The 19,420-nt window shown below is 34.5% G+C and overlaps 1 long non-coding RNA gene across 1 annotated transcript in view; it reads right to left on the reverse strand.

Moving 5' to 3' along the window:
- Positions 1 to 19,420, reverse strand: part of LOC101787661 (uncharacterized) — a 432,599-nt gene that overhangs the window by 371,613 nt on the left and 41,566 nt on the right. Inside the window, exon 3 of the long non-coding RNA XR_010039364.1 lies at positions 2,711 to 2,912. This is a non-coding gene — a long non-coding RNA (uncharacterized LOC101787661). The remainder of the gene's footprint in view (positions 1 to 2,710; positions 2,913 to 19,420) is intronic.

Raw genomic sequence — 19,420 nt, forward strand, 5'->3', positions numbered from 1 at the left:
TTTCAGGGAAAATATCTCATTTTCAAAGATGGGATATCAATGAAATGCCAGATTATCACAACAAGAGGAGAAAGAAATTTCCTATTATGAGACATAATAAAATATTCTAGAGGTTTTAGTAATCTAATGATTATCTCTTACCTATAAGTATTGTAAAAGGTTGAATATCTCTTATCCAAAATGTTTAAGACCAGAAGTGTTTTGGAGTTTTTTAAATTTTAGAATATTTAAATTTTAGAATATATAAAATTTATAATTTTAGAATATTTAAAACTTTAGAATATTTGTATATACCAAATAAGACATCTTGGAGATGTGAATCAAATTAAACACAAAATTCATTTATGTTTCATATATACCTTATATCACTTGACCCCTCCAAAAAATTCTTATATAATTATGTTTCAATTAAGTTGTTGGTTCATGCCTCTTCAAATTAAAGTACCACCACGTTTCCAGTACATAACTTTTAGTGAAATAAACTCTAATTAGAAAAAGAATGCACAAAAAAGGAGTAATAGTTTCTTCCCCAGTAGCAGTAATTCTCAAGCTTAACACACACTGGAATTACCTGAGGAGCTTTGAAAAACTGGTCTGAATTGTACTATACAATATTTGTATTTAACTGGTCTGTGACACCCCTGGGTTAGGGTTTTAAATGTCCCCAGGTGATTCTCATGTTCAGCAAAGGTTAAATATCTTTACCCTAGAATGCAGATTCATGTGAGGATACACTAAACTTTAAAGGTGAAAGTTTCACTGAAAAATAACAAGTTTAATGGTTATTTGGTACTGTTGTTACTTATATTGAGTCAGGTCGGCTTATTATATTCAATCTCTATAAAGTGCTCTAAAGTAACAATAGAGAGTATGATATTTATTGGGATCATTTATTCTTAGGCAATCAAATTTAAGTTTCAAAAGCATGTCTTACATTTACCTTACACTTATTCTCCTTTAGTCACTGTGGGAGATGATGGGAAATTTGTTTATTTTTTAACAATTAAATTATTCCACACATTAATTTTTCCAAAGAGACATTTGGAATACTCTAGAATCAACAAAAATGTTTTTCAGACTAATAGGATGAAAATGTCATTGGAATTGCCCAGATTAGCATTCTTCTTTCTGAAATTAATGTCTATGCTATCACAAAAGAAGAATAATAACTATGCTGAAATTAGGTACTGTCAAGGCAGTACAAATTTTATAGAAAAAAAACTGTAACTTATACAAATAAATATGAATAGATGATTTTATAATTATATAGGACTAACTCTTTCCATTCAGGTGAACTATACATACCAAGGGAAAATTACATACTTTAAAATTTATGAAAATTATGTACATATACACAGACATATAATGTATATACTATTGTAAAATAATCCAGGATATATATTATTTTTAAAATAAATAAAAATTATAATTTTCTACTTCTTAGATAAGAACCTACATATATATGTATATATATATATATATATATATATATATTTGTATTTGTTGTGTGTGTATATATTTATATTTGTAGTACAAAATACTGGAAGTATAAATAATATAGCAATAAAATGATAGGAGAGGGATATCTCAGTATAAATTTACACATTCTTGACTTTGAACCATTTAAAGGTATTATTATAGAAATAAATTCAAATTCTAAAATAATGTGCATGGTGAATGTTCCTGCTAGTGCTTTAGAGTTTTAGTCTATGTAATGCTAGGGTAGCATAAAAAGGGGACATAATCACACACATAAGCACAAACTGAAAGTAATAAATATCTCAAACAACAGAAATCTTTAACAAATGAAAACTTTGAAAAGTATATTGGGATTGAAAGGATCATGCCATATGAATGATTTTGTATTAATCAGTTTTTCACCACTGGGACAAAATGACTCAAGTAAACAACTTAGAATGAGGAAAGATTTAATTTGTCTCAGGGTTTCGGTAGTTTCGGTTTATAGCCACATGGCCTGGTGCTTTGGATTTGTGGCAGCACAAATCAGGATGGTAGAATGTTACCTGCTAGCCCTATGGTATCTGGGAAGCTAAGAAAGAAAGAAGGTACTAGTTTCCAATATCCCTCTCAAAGGGGCACCCCAAATGACCCAACTTCCTCTCGTTATACTTTAGCTGCTCAAGGTCACAAACTGCAACCACACCTTTAATCCAGGAGCCTTTGGTTGGGGAGACACATGTCCACAACATAGCAGATAACCACTATGCATTTTTAAATTAAAAAACTGGTTAAAAATAAATATATGATATTGTTCAAATCGCATAAGCAGTTTCTCTTGAAGCATAGCAAAGACAGGAGTGTTACATTCTTTTTGGTTAACATTGTGTGCCCACCATATCTCTGACTGGTGCTTTAGCTGCTGGGCTCCACACTGAGCACGATTACTTTCAGCGACCAGAACTTTCACTCAACTTTCCTCCTTCATCACTTGGACTCCAGGAGGAGACTTGAGCTTACAAGAGCACTAGACAAAAAATAAATCAGAGACACAGTGTGAGCTTCACATTAGGCTCAGGGGAAAATCTGGAAAATTCCCTCTCAAATCCTCTTTTGAAAAAAATGTGTCATCCTGCATATTTTGTTACAAAGGCTAAAATGGGAGTTGGATTAATATAAAGTTGATAGCTGAGCAGGCGGGACAGAATGCTGGGAAAGAAACCATGAAACACCAGGCGGGAGGAGGACTGACCTTTAGCGTTCGGCTCCTTGTTCCTTGGCTGCCATTCTCATCCTGGGCAGCCGGGTCATGAAAACTGCTCTCTGACAAAGTGAGCCTTGGAGCTGCATGAATGCAGTGTTTGGGAGAGGCTTTCACAGCAGCAGACACATCAGTAGCCAAGTCAGCTGTGGCAGTGAAGTGGGTACAGTCAGGTTTTGGTTTTGAGTTCTTACTAAAAAAATAAAAATAAAAATAAAAAAGGTGTTATTCAGGCAAGCGCTTGACCTCTAGTTCTGTTCCAAAGCTAACCCTAGTGAGTCAGGAGGTAGGAAAGTAAACTAAACAAAGGAGTCACCATATTACATTTTGAGACCAATAGCTAGTTAGGAAGCATTAGAGAATGAAAATATTATGGTGAGGAATGCCCTGCAAGTCTAAAAGTAGCCTCTCAGAGGTTTTTCAATAAATATGAAGCTTTTGATAAAACTTTGAAACTGCATTTCCTGAAGAACAATGTTCCAAATATAAAAAAGTTTCATAGTCTTTGTTCACTCAGCTATTACTTAGCAATCTGACTGTATATTAATGCAACTGAATTTTTCCTTAGATACAAATTGGTTCTGACACAAGTTCTTTAAAAGGGAATCTGGACATGGCTCATGCCCCTAATCTCAGCTCTCTGGAGGTTGAGGTAGGAGGACTGTTACAAATTCGAGACCAGCCTGGGCTACCAAGTAAGCTCATGGGCAAGCTAAACTACATGGCAAGACCCTGTTTCAAAAAGACAAAAATAGGGCTGGGGATGTAGCCCAGCAGCATAAACGCCTGTCTGGCAAGTTCAAGGTCATGAGTTCAATTTCTGGTAACCAAAAAAAAAAAAAGACAAAAATTAATTAATTAATAAAAGGGATTGAAATACCTACAAAATTCGTCAAATAAATAAATGTTTCTTACAGTATATATCAGGGAGCATTAATTTCATATATACCATTGTAAACACAGTCAGTCTCACCAATCATAAACTTAAGCACAAAGCAATAACCTGAAAAGCTTGTTGTCACTCAGATGGCTACTATCCTCCCAAGCTTCTGTTTTAGTAAATCTGTGGTGATTGCAAGAATTTCCTTTCTAGAATTTTCCAGATGATGTGAATCTGACATTGCCTAGTATGGATGTGACATTTGGAGAATCATTGTTTCCTGCAACCTACACAGATATATTTTCAGAAGATTTAAAATTTCCATAAGAATTACATAATTTTCTTATTTACATTTTGATCATCTCCTAAAACTATGTTATCATTAGCACCTTTTCATCCAAATGGCCATGTTTACAAGAATTTATATTCATGTTTACAAGCATGTGTAAAGGAAATGATCATCTAGAGCTAATTTCTAGAACAACATTTCTCATATTGGGCCACTAAATGTGTTCCAGGTTATCTCTGAGTCTAATGTTTAGGAAGACTGGCATGCTTAAATTTCATGCTATAGCATGGTAAGGGTTCAAATTAATCCATTTGACAAAGAAAACTCTCATGAACATTGTTCCTCTTAGGTCTGTGGCACGTTTTCACACCGAGTAAAGGCAGTAAAGTGGTATGAGAGAGTGTATCTTTAACTGTCTAGAGTCAAGGTATATAGAGAAGCAAATTCATTGAAGATTTCTTAGGAAAAGTAAACCAAGCTACTGCTGAAGCCCAGGGACTGCCCCCCTGCTGTCCTGCCTGGTTCACTGGCAGCAGGGAATGTTTGCAGTATCTTATAAAAATAAAATGTCTGCAGTTTATTTTTCTAATGGTGGCTCATAGCATGTTTGAAGCTCTTATGAAGATGATTTTCCCCAGATTTACCTAACAAAAGAGTGCTGTTTCTCCATTGTATATTTAAGAGGCCATGGTCATTGCAGAAGTAATATTTGTTAATCACTGCACTGAAAGGAGAAAATGTTTAGAACCCCTTCAGATTTTACCGCTACTCGTATGTTTGGTTCATGAAAAGGATCAGTAACTTCCTGCCCCATTCTCCTCTAATTTACCCTTCAACATAGGACAGTAAAACTCAGTCTGAAAAGGGTGTCCCCTAATCTGAGATATGGTAAGAAATTTTTTTAAAGCTGCAAAACACAACCTACCTTTACTGTCTGATATTGTCTTCAATTGTTTGGCACCTAACATATCCAGAAATAATTTTGTTAAACTATAGTCAACATGGTTTAGAAAGTGAATGTGTAAGAGAACACATATAGTTTTACACATAAATATCTAAAAGAACACTTACATACACATATATACGGCAGTGAAATGTTGTTTGAAAATAATTTTTTAGAATAATAAATTTGCCTAAATTCACCTAATTCAAAGGTATAATGTAATGTTTCCTGTCGGATTTGAAGAGCAAAGCTAGAATTTTAAACAGTTCCAGCAAAATATACTAAGTACAAACTAGGTACCAGAAACCAGTCTGTACTTACTCCACCAACAATCATTAGATATAAATACACTTTTTATTAACATTTACAAGTGAGGATGTATAACTTTCCCAGAGAAAAACACAGAGCTAATAGGTAGCAGAGCTAGGATCCAGACTAAGCATTAAGTAAGGCTCCAACCAATTTTAATGGCCAACGAAATGTGCCAAGGCTGATTAAAACAAGAATGTGCTGATTAAAAGCATTTCTTATCTATGACCACAAAGAATATTTAAGATTCCAGGAATGGTTACTTAAATTACAGGCTACACAGAGTGTGATTACAAACACTAAACATTAATTGGTACATCTGTATTTTTGATGGAAAGATGTCCATGAACCGATAGTTTAAAAATACAAAAAAATTTTAAAAACATGAAACAATTTATGAACCCAGTACATATAGAACGAGATCTTGTTTTAATGCATATATATAATAGCTATATTAATAAGGACACATAGCAGAATTACACTGAGGTCTTATATTCTGACTTATTTTTTGAATTTTAGTAATAACACATGAACTATTTTATAATTAGAGTGGTACCTTGGCTCACAAACTTAATTCTTTTCATGATCCTGGTTGCAACCAAATTGCAAAGTGTAAAATCATGCAAAGAATTAAATTTGTAAACTGAGGCACCATTGTACATATTACTATATTTAGAAAAAGAAAAAATACTATAGTCATGGTTATATAATAATTTATTATTATTAACATTTATTGTGTACTTACGATATGCTAAGCAAAGACCTCAGAATTATTCATAAAGAATCTCATTTAATTTACATGCAAAACAACAACAACCAAAAGGTTGAGGTAGCTCTTGACAGCACATCCATTTTATCAACAAAATTAAGTCATAGAAAGATTTCAGAGTCTTGCAGAGTTCAAATGCTATTAGCCCAAATCCAGGGTAACATGCTCTTCAAGATCAAAAGGGAGCTCTCCACCATTGTTGGAAATGGTCCACAAATGCCCAGATATTCCTACACTTTTCCGCCATAGGACCCTCAGAATTATATTCTAAACATCAGACAGGACCTTGAAATTTTAGAGTAAAATCCCAAGCATTGATGTCTCAAACCACTGAATGTTAATTCTGATAAAACTATGCCACATTTACATTTGAAATTTTGATAAGTAATAATTTTTTTAAAAGGGGGGTATGGATGAAAGAATTCAAAACTGGAAACCAAAAACAGAAAATCATTTTGAAGCATTTAGAAAACTAATTCAGCTTTGTTATTTGCATTCTAGTAAGCAATGTGCTCATGACAAATAATGATCTTTAGTTCAATTAGCACCTAGAAATTTTGGAAATATACACAATAGTGTCTGGTTTCCTTTTTTGCCCATTGTATTTCTTAACGCCATTGAAATAAATATGGTTTTGTTTCTGCAAAACAGTTCATCATTAGATTTCTCACCAATCAGCTGATACTCAGCCGCTGCCTTCACTCTCTGACTCTGAATTTTCTTTTCCTTTGCCTATTAAGGCACAGTGGGAGGCTACATTGTAACTGCAGGATAACACACATTCCATCACCTTAGGTTCTGGTAACAAACTAGTAAAGATTTAAATTCTTCTTCCTACTAATCCGCAATAACAAAGCTATTGTAAAAGAAATATATAATCCCAAAGACCTCTCTCTGTCTCTCTGTCTCTCTCTGTCTCTCTCTCTGTCTCTCTCTCTGTCTCTCTCTGTCTCTCTCTCTCTCTCTCTCTCTCTCTGTCTCAGCAAATGTATATATGGCTTCCCTGATGTTTCTCCCTTTTTTTCTCCTCCCATTCACTGTGGCTCTGGGCAATAGCGTGAAATAACACTGGAAAGACCCATACCATTACAACAGGTATGTGACAGCTGGGCTCACTTTCAAAAGCATCCCTGCTTTCCCCCAAACTTTTGCTAAATCTGTGGTTTACATATAAATATATAAAAATAGTACTCTATATCTTTAATGCTAGTGTATAATATAACCTTCAAATTCAGATTTTACATATTCCCTAGTGATTCTAAATTTAATTTAATTTTCTAGCAGAAAAGCCATAGATGCTGCTAGGAAGGTGTTCAGGAAAGCTGGCTTTGGTAGGATACAACTGTTTCAAACACTTGCCTCTGACTTCATTCTTTAATGAACATCTCTGGAATCAGTAATTACTGTGGGAACACATCTTTAGAGCTATTCTCAAAGAGCAAAATTGGCAGAGGTTGGTTTTATAAAGTTCACAAAATGAATGGTGCCTTATTGCCATAAACAAAGGGATTTTTTAACAACCAGTTTTAAAATACCCAGCGAATTACTGATAAGTGATTCAGTGAATAAAGATACGTCTTTAATTGACAAGAAAATGGAGGATTAGGCTAATAGTGCATTATAGCAATATGCCATGAATTCAAACTTAGGCTTTCTTCCCCATTTGAACTAAGTAATTTAAAAGCCTTTCTTTAAAATACGAGGATTTCTTCTGCAACATTTCTGCTTAAAATCTCCTAAAATATATGCAATCAGTACTCAATCCCTTCATGAATTCAAGTGACTCTTGCATCTGCATACCTCTGTCACTGAGGTAACATGTACTGATTTTCTCAGATTGCTTTTTAAGATTTTGTGTTCTTCATAAAATATATTTGTGTGCTAAATACATCTAAGTAAAATTAATAGTATTTTTAACAGAAAAGTGTGCATATATGTTTTAAAATTTTGATGTCAATAATGAAATATTTACAAAGAACAAATACTTCTCTTTAAAACATATGCTCCTTCTAGATATATTTCAACAGTTTTCTATGTTAAGCCTAGATAAGAAAAACCCATATATCAATAAAAAAATTATGATTAAATGATACAAACTTTAAGAAACGGATGAAATATCAGCATTCTGTCTCAGAGGTTGAGTAATATATTTTTTATTTCCTCTGAGAATGAGAAAATTAAACTGAACTATAACCATCTTCTGGTTTAAGTAGTGTAGTCATCACTCAGTGTCTGGGGGGACTGGTTCCAGTATTTCAGCGGATGCCAAATTCTGTAGGTGCCAAAGTCCTTTATATAAAACAGCAGGGTAAATGCAAATCATGTATACACATCTCCCACTTTAAATTGTCTCTTGATTACTTATGATAGCCAGTACAATGTTAATGCCATGTAAAGAATAGCTATATCATATTGCTTAGGGAATAACGACAAGAAAAAAGTCTATATTTCTTTAAAAAATACTTTTTTAAGAAATTTTTTTACAGCAATTGGTTTTATGTTTAGGGCCAACCATAGTATTTCCCATTCCCATCAAAAAACACTGGGAAAAGCAAGTCTTCAGAGTCTTAAGTTTTCATATGTATTTGTATTTTTAGTCTCACAAAAGCCAATGAAATATCATCTATCAGACTTCTTATTTTTAAAACACATCACTCGGTAAAGACACACAGGAAGAAAATGGGGTTATCCTTTTTCATAAACAAGAAAAACTCTAGAAAACAGAAAGTCAAAAGAAAGGTGCAGGGCGGCGGGTTTAGCTCAGCAGGCGGAAGTGCCTGCCTGGCAAACGGGAGGTCATGTGTTGGATCTCAGGTACAAAAACAAACACCCAACACAAATGTGGGGAGAATTTACAGCGCCATGTTGCACAGCTACAAGAACAGAGCTGTGAAGTTAAGAGAAAGCCTTGTTTAGCTCTGTTGGCTTCCTAAAAGAGAAAAGTTCATAAAAACAAAACTTGCTAGAGATTTTACATTTAGAAGATGAATGGAAACCTACTATTCGATTATAGATTCTTTGATCTTCTTATGCTTGTGTACTTTCACATTTTAGTTTAAGTCTAATATAGTCAATTTATTCAGTGAAATGGAAATTAAGCAATCTATAACATCCAATTTTCATATTCTGGCAGAAAATACTCTTTTTCATGTTGAATGCATGAACATAATGGTTTAGGATACAGATGCTATTACGATTTTTTAAATTTGTCTAAGTACTCATATAACAGTCTCAAGTTGTATATACTTCAAAAAATCAGACATACAAATATTAAATATTTTTAAAAGGATAACAACATATTTTTTCTAAAAGCTTTCCTTTCAAATAAAAGATTTTCATTATTATTTAAACTTGATTTACGTTTTTATGAAAGTGTTCCAGTCATAGGGAGAAATTCACAGGACATCTTAAAATGAAGCATTTACTTGATTTATACACTAGTATATTTTAGTTTATTTCCTAATATAATTAAAATAAAATAGAAAGGACAACAGTGAAAAAAGAAGGAAAATAATAAATAAAATAATAAATTCTCCAGTGAACTAGAGAATTTCCCATACCCCCACCAGCCCCAGTCCTGTGTTACAAATTTGAGAGCTGTAATATCCTTTCTTCCACAACACAGTTTCAGGAGGCAGATGTTAGTCCTCATTTTATGTACAAGAAAACTGAAGGAGGCCATGAGATATGTAGCAAATTTTTCAGCTAGCAGCATTTATTTCATTCTCTCATTTTATGTACTGGTATAGGAATAGCCATGAGTTACTTCCTAAACTTTACGGTATCACTCAAAATTCACAACAAAGTACCTGGGTCAAGCGGTTTAACATGGTTCTGGGAGTGCTACTGTCATTGCCTTTAGACTGACAAGTAAGCTTTCTAGGGAGAAAAAAAGTGTCATGCAAAAGCCTCCTCACATACAAGAGAAAGCTCTGCTGAGAAGAGGGTATCATATTCTTGATTTTATCTGTTTTCAAAGAATAAATATAAACAGTAATTATGAGAACATCAAAGTGTAAACCAACATATGAAGGAATTTAAACAATTCTAATAACATTGGGGCACTATTTTCTTAAAACAGTCATTTATTTTTTATTTTTAAGATAGAGAACACTCTTATTATTCTTAGAACCAGAATGTGTCTTGTCTTCCCTTTTATTAATACTAATAAAAGCTAGTATTTATATCATAATTTATATGGAATTTTATATATTTCATTTATTGCAGTGGTTTGTCATTCATTACAGTACAATTTAAAGCATACTCTGAATTTTATTGCATTGAAAATTGCTCTATTTCCATTTAAAATAATTAGAAAACCAAATGTAATACTTAATAGTACACTAATAATATATAATAATTTGCAAAAATATATACCATTAAATAGACAATATAATACTCTTAAACTCGGCCAATGACACATTACTGGATATATTTATCTGTGCAATGGTGAATGAAAGTCAGAGTTCAAAGGATGACAAAGATTAAGTAACTTGCCTGAGCCATGTGTAAAGAGGAGCAGGTGAGTCAGGTTCTAGGGATGCAGAAAGCTTGCTCAGGTTGAATGAGAAAGATTCAAGAATAAAGGTGTGGGTTACTGTATCAAACATCGTTTGAAGAAGATGAGAACTGCGAGTTAACCACCTCATTTTGCATTGTAGAGGTTATTGGTGACTCTGCCAAGAGTTACTTCAGTAGAAGTTCAGAGTCAGAATCCTGTGGGGATGGATTTGAGGGAGATAGGGAAGAAAGGAACTTTAGATAGAGAATTTAGAAAACACTCGAGCAGTCTTATCAAAAGGGAGGCCAGGGGCTGGAGATATAGCTGAGTGGCACAGCACCTGCCTGGCAAGCATGAGTTTGATCCCTGGTCCAAAAAAAGAAAAAAGGACAGGCTAGGAAAATGAGTAGAGCTAGATGACCACAGAGGATCAAAGGATTTGTGCGGGTGTGTGTGGGATGAGATAAACACAGAACAGTCTTGTGCTGTTGGAATGATCTAATGTGTGGGGAAAGGGGTACTGATGATTAAGCAGAAAGGTAGACAGTTAGGAAAGCACTTGCCATTAAATAATGAGTAGCTTTAAAAGACAAGTATAGGGGACTTTGTAAGTTAGAGCCATAGTAACATAAGGAAAGGCAAGGAAAAGAGACAGGGGGTGATACTATATAGGGCAGTACACATAATATGTGATTTTGAGAGTATGGTGTTACACCCGTGGTTTACTGGAATAAAGGAGTTTGGCTCAGGAAATTATTGGAATGTAATATGCAGTGAAGATGAAATGACAAAAGAATAATGCAAACCATTAATAAAATATGTGACTAGTTAGTAAAATGAGTATACCCTGAGTACCACTACTTACAATCTTTACCAAAATAAATTCCAAGCACATTTAAAGCTTAAATGCTTAAAATTTAATAACTTATTAAAAAACCTAACTGTCATAACTCATTGTGTCAACTTTAGTAAGAAACACTCACTTAAATTGGCTCAGCATAGTTCTGGGCATGGAAGACCCACTGCAGGAAGGGTTGTCACCAGAATGTTACAAAAGGGAAATATGAAGAACAAAGACTCACTTCTGATTCTTTAAAGAAGTTCCAGTTTTGCCTTCATCTTGGACATCAACTCCTCGCTTTCAGCACAGACCCTCCAGCCTACAGCACTGACACTTCAGCCTCCTGGCATGGACTGGCATGGGGAACTACAGTGAACTCTGAATCTCTCGGATTCCCAGTGCACTGACAGACCTTTCCACACCCAAAGCCATGGGTGTTCATTGTAAGCCAGTCCTGTATCCTGTATTAACTCTGTTTCTTTAGTAAGCATTGACTGGGACAGATTACGGTGCCAGAGAAGTGGGGTCACTGTGGTAACCATGTAGTGCGGGAGCTTTTGGAACTGGCTCATGGGAAGAATTTGGAAAGGTTTGGAGATGCTGACTGAAGAAGCAACCCAGGAATGCATTAAGTTGTACTTCATGAGAGATTCTGGTAAGAGTTCAGAAGGCCAGAGTTCTAATAGAAATGATGCCAATAAAGACTAGGATCAGGAGGTGTCAAGCTGAAGGACCACACTGATCATTGGACTCTAGATGATGTGTGTTACGTATGCCTTGAGAGAAATTTTGTCTGTATTTTGTTCATGTCCAGAGATTTGCTTGAGACTTAGATTAAGGACAGCAGACTAATCAATGTGGCAAAAGAAATTTCAAAGCAGTCTGATGTTGGAGAGGTAGTGTGGCTACTGTCAGGAGTATTTACTCAGATTATGTTGAGAATCAAAAGTCCAAAAAGAATGATTTAAAATTTTGTGGATTTGGCCAGAAAGGAAGTTTCAGTAAAGTTGTGGACTGCAAAGATGGAATGAAGGACAATTTGACTGCCAAAAAGAAGCAGGCCAATAGAAAAGTGGCCTAATGACATCACAACCTCCAGCAGGACTCCAGCCCTTGGAATCTCAAAACTGCAAAGGTGACAAACTTTGCTTTGAGAAGAAAGTCCCTGAGCACCATGTTCTGGCAGTAGTCTAGGAAGTTTTTCCTCAAGATTTGGTTACTAGTGCTTATCACTGTAGGTGCTTAACCCCTACAGCCAAGAGAGGAATAAGACTGGCTACTCCTTCAGCTAGCAGCAGACCTTGGCATCATACATTTGGTGCTGGTTTAACAGCATGCAGAATGCAAGAGCTGTGGAATGAGGAAGGCTTTCACCAAGATTTCAGAAGTGCTGGGAGGCCAAGCAGTGTGCTTCTGCGAGAACAATTTGTGAAGCTGTGAGTGTGTGGTTGAAGTACACTGGAGTCTCAGAAAACTGGATAAGCTAGGAACATTTGAGGAAAGATGCCACAAGTGAGCAAAACCAGCCCAAGAGACAAGCTTTGAGAACTGTAACCATAGATAGTATCATGGGGTTGGAGCCACTCATCCCCTTTGGAGTTCATAGACTGTCACAGGTACCTCAAATGCTGGACATAGAGTTCAGGACTTAATGCTTACCCTGATTAATTTTGGACTTGCTTTGGTCCCATTCCAATCTAGCCTCCTGTTTGAAATGGGATTGTTTACTTTGTACCATTGTATGTTGGACATATTTAACTTTCTTTTCATTTGTACAAGGGCTCGCAGCTAAGAGTTTCCCCTAAATTTCAGAGAGGACTTTGGACTTAGGCTTTTCGCAATGCTGAAACTCTTAGGACTTAGCAATTCTTAAGAAATAAACTTATGCTCAAAGTGATACACATGAGTCTTTTGGGATTCAGAGGCAGAATGTTATGACTCATATCTAGATGTCCCCCCAAAGCCTCATGAGATCATAGCTGGAGCTCTTTGGAGGTGCCTAGAACTAGAGTGTGTGATGCTGGGATTAAGGATATGATTATTGGAATTGATTTGTGGTATAAAAGTTGCTTGTCACTAGCTCCCACTTCTTTGCTGTCCTCCTGCCTTCTGCTCACCATGAACTGCTCCCCCTCTGTGATCCCCTCTGCCATGACATCTTCATTGGAGCACTCCAACGATGAACTGAAACTTAAAAAATTATGAGCTACAATAAAGCTTTTCTCCTTTAATTTTGAATGCTGAGTATTGTGTCTTAGCAATGAGAGAAGTAACTAAAACAGACTAATAGAGAATTGAATGTCTATCAGATCTCCTGATGTAGAGGACTTTCACAATTTGAATCATGTAAGTAAAAGGGCAGAGTATACAATTTTATGCTTATTATGAATATTTTCACTCAGTCTACAATTGTTTAAATGTAGAATTTCCAACAATTGGATTTCTAAGCTTAGATTTCTGCATATTCCTACTTTTCCAATTCACAAATCTATGAAATGCTTGAATTTAAATTTTCTTTCTAGAGTTGTTGTTCCCAGAAATCCTCTCTGTTCTGTACAACAGAGGAAAGAAGAGTTATGTAAATTTTCCTAGAAAAGAAGAAAGAGGAGAAGAAAGAAAAAAAAAAACACTCCCTGAATATATCTCACCCATAAAACAGAAATCATTGATCCTATATATTTTGGGGTCTCTATATCCTTTTCCTCCAATCAGGCCAGATATGTAAGGTCTTACTTGTTTTTGAGAGGTGTAATAACAGCTAAAGTTTCTAACTGTACTGTTGTAATAGTATTTACATATTCAAAATCATGAGAAACATTTAATTACTGTTACTCCCTCAAGATTATACAAGTTAATAGTTGTAGTTGTGAATTACATTTTACTCTCCTAATGCATTTATCCCCGCTACATATCATTATGCAAGTGTTTCATTTGCATTTTGATTGCCGTTGGTAATGACAGACCTAGATTCTAATCAAAGTTGAATCCTGGATCAACTGCATTTCAATGTACATGTCTCAGGTAAAATGGAAATAATACAATATTCCAATAAGCTTGAAAGGATAAAATGACAAAATAATAAAATATTTTATTATGTGTGAATGCAATACCATGTCATATGACTTCTTGGTTATTTTTTACAATAAAATATTAACCAATAAAAACCATATATTCAATTTATATCCGAATGTGTTTTTTTTGTTTTTTTTTTTGTTTTTTTAGACTAAGATTCATGCTGGGGATCTTATTCCAAAGGAAAATCTGAAAATAGCTGTTTAGAGTAGAACTGTGTATATGTACAATTTTTAAACTTCAAAAACACTTATTATAGAATAATTGAAATTACTGAGAAACTTGGCCCTGAAAAAGATTAGTATCAATAAGACTCCTAAGTGAAATATATTTTTCAACTATTATTGACAGATTATCTAAACACTAATAATCAACCAATAAAACCTAAACATTTTTGTTGGCTAAATGTCAAAAAATAATATCTTCAAAATAATAGTAAATCTTATACATTTGCATTCCTATAAATAATTTAAGGTATCTTCAACTACTATTAAAATTTATAATAGATTGTAGTGTTCAGTATTTAAATTACAATAATGTAAGAGAAACTTCAAAACATTGGGAAGTAAGAAAATCACTTAGTACGAGTCAATGTAAAATAATATTTATTATTAACTTCTCTTCCATTATGCATATGATGGCAAACTCAAACACACAGAGACACAAATACTAGCATTATAGTAACTACAATAAACACACAGTTTTGTGTGTTGTAGTTTTACTTAATTATGTCAAAGGTCACTCTCATTCCTATTCCTATTAAATTTTTACTTTAGGTGCAGTATAAAGATATTTCTTCTCCCCAATTGGAAAGCTATTGGATAACAACCTGCAGACTTTTCTTATCTAGGAGAGCTATCAAAAGGAATAAAACTTCCTAAGGAAAAATGACATAGTGAATTTGAGAAATACAACAGCAGTTTGCTGACCCCCAGTTTGAGCAGACATGGCCGGGAGACTGGGCAATTGCACATTAGGATATTTCCAGTAGATTCCACCATGTCCACAGAGTCTAGTAAAAAGGACAAATTTTACCACAGTTACTAACAGCTTTTTAAACAAATGAATCTTGGTCAGTTCCCATGAGAAAGGCTAGATCCTACAATTTTTGCAAGTGTTTATAAGGTGCTAGTCCTGCATTTTAGTCTTGCATTTTCATGCCTGACTCTTTCTAAAGCCAAATTCTTAATGAAACCATTTTTCTTTACAGCATGCATATTACCTTGCTTCTCCCCAAACAAAAGAAGTTTTTCCAATACTTACATATTTTCTACAATCTTAAACAGTGCTCATTGTCTTTTGAAATATATTTGATTATTCCAAAATGATGAAAGTAAAATAGTATTTCTAATTTAGATTTCGCATTTGATAGATTACCAAGCAGCAGACTCCCAACTCAGGATTAGCAGATCAAGTGATTAGTGAGGGGCCATGCCTGTGAGCTAAACGGGAAGGGTAGAAAAGCCATCAGACATGACATAGCGCTGACCTTTGGTGAAGCAAAAAGGGAAGGAGAGTAGTTTGGTTGGATGCATCTCAGGTAATAATCCAGTTCCAAAAATTTGGCAAAATTTGTTGGGGAGTCCTTCAGCCAAAGCTGCCTGATGCCTGCATCATAGCTCCCAGACACCAACCTTTGTGTTTCTGTTGCTCCAAGTCATTGACAACAAGCAGCCTATTCAGAGCCTGCTAGAAAAGCACTAGTGGAATTTAAGAAATAGTCACTGAGATTCCCAAAACTGATGCTCCCTGCAATCCAAAGTGCATTTATTTCATTCCAAAAAAGCCATCCAACGATTGGCATATGGCCTAGTAAAAAGCAAAGTTACTTACAGTTTTATGCCTTATACAAATCTTTATATGGCTTTATTTTGGAGTGAAATTCTTCCTTGATTTCACCAATTAAAATTTGACATTTTAAGTGCTGATGAAGACTAAAGCTGTAAACTTAAGGAACGTGGTCTAGATCTAAGTCATAGAAATGGGTGACAATGAATTAATGTCCACATGATGATTCCAAGAGGAATAAATCAGATACCAGAACCTTGAATGCTCTCCACAGTCACATGAGTTATGTATCTGATAGGGAATGGTGAAAAACAAAAACCTAGACTCTTGAAAAAAAACACAGAATTTAAATTTATTTCTGAAGATCAAGTAGATTTATTATTCCAAGCTCAAGAGAAATTAGGGCAAAAAATAGAGAAACTCTTTTTATGAGCAGATTTAATTCTAAAAAGTTTTTTCTCTTTAATGAATCCAAATTAGCACTGTAGAACTGACTCTTACTTTGGCACACAGCTCAAAATCTTGTTAAACAATTGAAAATTGAATCTTTCAGACCACTGAGGAGAAGCATAGCATAAATACAGAGAAATACAGACTGAGTATGAGTAATTTGGAGGAGAAAGGACATAATTATCTAATAGCATCAAATTTCCATGCAAGCAACCAATCAAATCAAAAGTCATCAAAATATGATTTTAGGGTCAAAATCAGCCTGTTATTGTAAATAAAGTTTTAATGTCACAGAGCCACACCAATTTGTTTAAATGTTAGCTACAGCTGCCATTGATTTACAATGGCAGAGTTGAGCATGCATCTCACAAAGTCTAAAATATTTACCAAATGACCCCTTACAGAAAAAGTTAGACTCTAAGTTATAGTTAAAGCAACATTGCATACTGACAATTAAGTATCATTCCCTTTTAGAGTGCCAGGGCATCTGGGTTTACTCTAAATCACCATTACAATCCAAAAGATAAAGTGAACACACACGCATACACACACACACACACACACACACACACACACACACACACACCACTATTTTCATTTGAGAAGGGTGAAGGCTGTTCCTGATTGTCAATGTGATTGGATGGATAAATGCCTAAGAAAGTATTAAAGCACAGTTACACACTTCTTAGTGTGTCTGCAATGGTGTTCCCAGAGATGATGAATGGTGATACTTTCCAATAATTTAGGGTCCTTTATAGAGTCCTAGCCAAAAGATTCTTTCTCTCTCTCTCTCTCTCTCTCTCTCTCTCTCTCTCTCTCTCTCTCTCTTTATCTCTCTCTCTTTCTATCTCTCTGTTCCACTTGACTGTCAAGAGGTGAGCCGCTTTGTTCTGTCTCAGCCTCCTGCTATGTCCTACTGCCACATCACAGACTCAGAAAAAAAACAGAGCCAACTGATGGTAGACTGAAACCTCTGAAACCATGACCCAAAATAAATTTAGCCTCCTTTAAGTTGTTCTCAGATATGTTGTTGGGCAACTGCTGCCTACACCATGACTGAACATAGGATATTCTCCTAATGTAGAAAGCAAACATTTGACAATCGATTAAAATCCAAATTATGCTAACATAAAATTATTTTTACTTTCTTTCTTTTAGCATTTAAATAATCAACAAATATTCACTACACATCATCCCTTTCTTTGAGGTGGTTGGTGAGATATACATCTCAGTCACTGAGGTTAAAAAAAAAATCAGTCACTGGAGTTCGAAATAGTTGGATTAAATACCTAAATGATCCCATCATAAAACACTACTTTAGGTTATTAAATACCTGCATAAATTTATTTGAATAACAAATAATGTTCAATTGATATAAGACTGCTTTAGCTTACAGTCTTGACAGAAGTTATTCTTTCCTTGACAGTCTTCAATACTCAAATCATAGGGCAGCACTGCACCAACTAACAGGACAATGATATTGGAAAGATTTGTACTTCCTAGCTGACAATGGAAGACATTTGCTACTGTGTAACCTTGGGTATTTTTTTTTTACTCCTACTGATTTCTCATATTTAATTAGGATAATGGTATATCCTGATTAAAATGTATTATTATATAATACCTAAACACCCTCCCCTGGCACAAAAACTGGTCATACACAAATTGATAGCATATCATCTGGGACTCAACAAAAAGAAAATAAGCTAAGAAATCAACTGGATCCTAATTCACAGAGCCCGAGATCTATCATTATTCTTATATCAATTTTATCTAACAAACTGCTATATATTGTTAATATCCTCATCAACATTTGTTTATGTGAACTACATTTTATATTCTGTGCTTGAAGATTATGATTATAATCAAGTTTATCCTAGGTACTAAAGAAAAAACTACCAATAACAAATTTATTACGCTTATGAATTCATTTTGTGTGAAAACAGACTTTAGATCTACTATAAAACTTTATTCAAGAATCATTTAAAACTAAATAAACAGAACCAGGCATTGTGGTGCATGCCTGTGATCCCAGCACTCGAGAGGCTGAGGTAAGAGGATCACCTCAACTTTGAGGCCATCTTAGGCTACAGTGAGTCCATTTTAGTGTACTAGTAAGCTGGGAGGATCTCTATGCCTTTAGGAAAACCCGGTTCCTCATCCTGTTATTAATCCAGCCAGAAAAATAAGCAGTCAGGTGCTTACAAGTGGTGAATATCACCAATACCTCCCATTTCTCACAATGCATGCATTTTCTTATTCTTGATGATCATTACAAGTCCTCATGGCCACATGCAGATAATTTATAGGTTATACCCATATCATTCTCATAAAAATTTTGGTCAATCCCTTCTTGTGCCTTTTCTTTCAAGGTCTGGACATTCAATACAAAGACAGTGTGCTTTTTGTATTAAGTCTGTTTCTTTATATATGCAAAGGAGTAGTTCCATCAATCTATTTTTTGATGGGCATGATGTATTGGTTTCTAAATAAACTATTCCCATCTATAATGCAATGAACAAATTACTGCAATGTAATTGATAATTCTATATCAATAAAAATGGGATTTGATGATAAAAACTTGAACTGATATGCTTTTGTTACTTGGACTTTATTGCTTACTTTTCTATGTGATAAGACTGGATTTACAAAATATTTCTTACTCTTCCATGAATTTCTTACCCCCTAGGACCCTGAGAGCTAAAGGAAAATAAGAGGTCTTTAAAACATTTTTTGGATTAATAAATATTTAAGTATTTAAAATAATATTTAAAATATTAAAATATTTGCTGCAGATCTTGGCCTATAGGGAAAATTCTATTTATTCAAAAGCAATAATAAAATATTCAGTAAAGATAT

The sequence above is a fragment of the Cavia porcellus genome, unplaced genomic scaffold (genome assembly GCF_034190915.1).
Source record: "Cavia porcellus strain 051 isolate PalLab524CR breed Dunkin Hartley unplaced genomic scaffold, mCavPor4.1 scaffold_15, whole genome shotgun sequence".
Classification (NCBI taxonomy): Eukaryota; Metazoa; Chordata; class Mammalia; order Rodentia; family Caviidae; genus Cavia; species Cavia porcellus.